A 4,254-nucleotide genomic window follows, 5' to 3' on the forward strand; every position below is an offset into this window, starting at 1 on the left:
CTTTTTTTTTACGCTCGACGCAATTACGGGACAAGCATAGAATCATAATATTTCATTATAATTATTAATTATAATTCTTATATTATCTATGGCCAATTGTGCATAATTGTTATACTGGAACGACATGAAAACATTTTGAAGTTACGGATGGCTTAATACAAATAGATTTGTATATAATTATTGTATACAATTGCGGTGAAATGACGCCTCATAATTCCCCTCCGGAGTCGGTTTCATTGCAAGGCGGTTGGTCACCATGGTTTTCGAACGGCCGATCGCCTCCACTGAACTAAATATTATTATAGTTCAATGATCGCCTCTCTCACTCCCCGTAACCGCGAACATATATCGCACGTACAAACGCGAGTACGCTTTCAATGTCGTTTCACATTCGAAAAATCTTGTGAAATATTCACCTTCGCGATCGTGTTATTATCATCCATAAACCGTTACTTACAGAATAATGAATAAATAATTACTTCTATAATACCACAGAATATAAATATTACTAATTCTTTACCAGTTCTTTACCATTCTTTACCGGTCTAATACCAGTATACCACTTCCTTTTGTTGTCTGTACGCCCTTATCACTAATTCGTACAGATGATAACACTGATACTGAAAACGAGCAAAGTTTTTAGACACCCCCCTCACCACTGCAGGGCAAGAAAATAATTTCAAAATATTATGCTGCTACCTATATCAGATTACGTACTAACCTAACCTTTTTATAGTGTTTTAATATTTAATACGATTCGGCATCGGAATTTCGGTCAAGTTAAAAAATTAAATTCATAGGTAATTATTATAAATAATAATATGGCTGTATCATGTTCAGCGTATGGGTGTACAAATAAGCGACAGAAAGAAAACGGGATACATTTCCATCGGTAAGTGTAATACATATTTGATTATTTGAATATTTCTATCAATAATCAAAATCTCGTTTCATAATGTTCAATGAACACACTTTATAATTCTAGATTTCCTCTAAAAAGACCAAAAGGTTTTAAAAAAATGCTTACATGAAATACGACGAAATAATTTTACGCCCAACCAGTACAGCTATTTATGCAGTGAACATTTCACACCTAGTGATTATTTAAATGAATCTCGTCCAGAGTTAGATAAGATAAGAAATTGCTAAAAGACGAAGCAGTTCCATCGGTCTTTAAATTTCCTCAGCATTTACAAAAAAAAAACAATAAATTAGTCGTCCACTACTTCTAAATCGTCAAAAGGTTAGTCTATTTTTAAAAATTTAATTGTAGTTTTAAAATATCTACCCACCCTATACATACAATTTATAATATACATACCATATAGGTACTTGTATTATTTTATGTACTGTATTATTTTTACAGCTACTAATTTTCCAATTAATTTACATACTACATAATATATTATAGTGTACCTATAATAATTATCAATAGTGATGTAATAAATTATTGTTTATACCTACGTAGGTATAAATAATATTATTTACTACTTAAATATATATTTTTTTCAATTGCTTAAAAGCAGCGTTTTAATTTTAATTTTATTATGTTTACTCAGATACCTACTTAAGGATAATAATTAATAATTTATTAAATTTATTATAGGCCAATGATCAAAATAATATGATTCATGCAAATATAGTTAATGGAGCTGGCGAAGATTCATCAACTAATACCATGGTATTATCACATTGTTTAATTTATAATTTATTTGGATTTTAAGTTAATACTAATATTAGGTTCGTTCCAGCACAGTGTTGTAAACGTTCCACGCATGCGCATAGTGAAAGATGTGTTCCATCAGCATTGCAACAGGTTAGAAATAATAATTTTTTGTTGGGAGTTTTAATGTCCAGTCAAATGCTTCGCGCATGAGTACAACGTGAAACGTCAATTTTTGTTTTATTTATTCAGCGGAGTACATAGAGTGTAGTCGTACAATCTATAGGTTAATACAATAATATACCATAGTAAATGATAATAACCACAAACCAAAATTTTTTACAGCCAAAAACTGTTCCAGCAGAACACTAATTCATTCTAGTTGCAAACTTTTTATTTTAGACGCATGCGCGTTTAGTATATTATGTTTCTAACAATTATAACTCGTTTACAACACTGTGCTAGAACAAACCTATTAATAAGCTCTTATATGGTAAATGGAAATTAATAATTATCTGTTATTTATTATCTAATGTTTTTAGTTTTACCAGAGTGAAATATCTCACCAAAAGGAAGATAAAATGGTACAGTGTAATAATAAAACATCTAATAAGAAATTGTACCAAAACAAGATTAAGATATTACAACAACGATTGAAAAGAAGAAAATAGTAAAATTAAATCATTAAAAGGTAATTTTAACTATACATGTATAACTATATATTTTAGATTTTTTTTTAGATTTGATTCTAAGAATAAAAAAAAAATGTAACATCTTCTGATGAAGTAACGTAAATGCTGGAAGACAATTTTGGTGGGTTTCCATTAACGTTATTACTCCATGACCATAAATCTAAAATGCTTCATAAGAAGGGTGTGCGCTATACAAATGCTATGAAAGACTGCTAAAACCGTTTTTTTTTTTTTATTATTTTTCACCTAAAGCTTATAAATATGGATGCAAAATGTTCACGCTTCCTCATCCTTCAACTATTAGAATATGGTTAAGTAGTACAGAATTTGAACCTGGCTTCTCGGAATAAGTATTTTTGTTTTTGAAACAAGAAGTTTCTAAAAATTCTTGGCTTCAAAATTGTTCACTTGTTCATGATTCAATGTCTTTAAGAAAGCAACTCGTTTGGGAACCAGATAAAGGTAGATATGCAGGAAATATTGATGTTGGTACTGGTGAAAATTCGGAATTAGCAACTGAAGCTTTAGTATTAATGATAGTTAGCTTAACTAGATAGTTTAAAATATGTCCTATTGATTTTTTTTATGTCAACAAAATTAACAGTAGTGTTTTAAGTACCTTAATATCTACTGCTATTATTAAACTTAATGAGGTTTGAATTCAAGTATGGAATGTAATTTGCGATGGTGCTCCTTCTAATTTACAAAGCTTCAAAAAATTAGGCTGTAATTTTGACACAAATAGTTTGAACACAAAATTTACTGTAAATAATGCAAATAGATCAATTGAAGTATATTCTATTTTTGATACTTGTCATAATATGCTTAAACTTCCTAGATCAAATTTAATTATTATTTAATTTTATTTCTTCTTCATTTTTTGTGTTGAATTTGTATTTATTGTTTCCCATTTCCTACATTACCTATTTATATTAAGGACTAAGGTATATTTTTAAAGAATGACCGCCTATTACAATACTATATTTTAATATTCTAAATTAATCATTTATTATTTAGTAATAGGCACCTACTTAAATAGTTAAATCACAGTATGGCTGATCTTATGTTATGATTTGGAATATTGCTGTACTTACTATATACAATATAATATGGTATATGTGGTATTAACTATTAATTTTAATTTAAATGGATGACTGAATGACCAATTAAATTATTTATATTCTATAAAATTTGGATTATAATATTATTGCTTATGTTTAAAGGCAACTGGTTAGCTGTTAACACGATAAATGTCTATATTATTGTATTAATTACAATAAATTATTCGTTTTACACTTTTTTGTAGCTATTTATTTTTATTTTTCTGTTTAAAACTATATCGCTGTATTATAGTAGGCTTGTTTACTAGTACAAATAATTTTTAATTTTTAAAATCGTACGAGTGGAAGTACCTAAACTATTTTGAGGAATTATTATATTCTCTAGCTAGTACGTGCGCAAGTTTGCGGCTATTTTTTTTGCTCTGCAGTTGCAGAGATGGGGGTAACGTTCAAGACATGGCTCGTTTTCGTCTCACGGACGACATTAGTAAGAGTGCGGTCTAGTATTGTTTATCTATTTCGATGTTAAGACCTTAGATCCTTAGACCCTTAGAATCCTTACTGCAGTGGCGGCTCGTGGGTTTTTAATGAAGTAGTGCACATCCAAAAAAAAAATACACGAATAAATAATAATAATATAATATTAATACACGTTAATGTCGGTCGTCGATGAAAAACAGAAACACGATTGTCACGATTAATGTTTTGAATTTCCGATAATGATCGACTACTGACTAGCTAATATTATCAGCTGATATCGGGATATAATAAATAAACGAGACTACGAGAGTAAAAATAAACTTTAATAACATAATAATGCGCCGATGCCGACGCGCAA

At 29.2% G+C, this 4,254-nt stretch overlaps 1 long non-coding RNA gene across 1 annotated transcript; it reads left to right on the top strand.

The window, feature by feature from the left end:
* The first annotated feature begins 104 nt into the window (after positions 1-104).
* On the top strand, positions 105-1,681 carry LOC107883868. The gene is made up of 3 exons (XR_001679556.2): positions 105-892; positions 986-1,243; positions 1,607-1,681. It is a non-coding gene; the product is annotated as an uncharacterized LOC107883868 (long non-coding RNA).
* Positions 1,682-4,254: the final 2,573 nt, after the last annotated feature.

Source organism: Acyrthosiphon pisum, chromosome X (genome assembly GCF_005508785.2).
Source record: "Acyrthosiphon pisum isolate AL4f chromosome X, pea_aphid_22Mar2018_4r6ur, whole genome shotgun sequence".
Classification (NCBI taxonomy): domain Eukaryota; kingdom Metazoa; phylum Arthropoda; class Insecta; order Hemiptera; family Aphididae; genus Acyrthosiphon; species Acyrthosiphon pisum.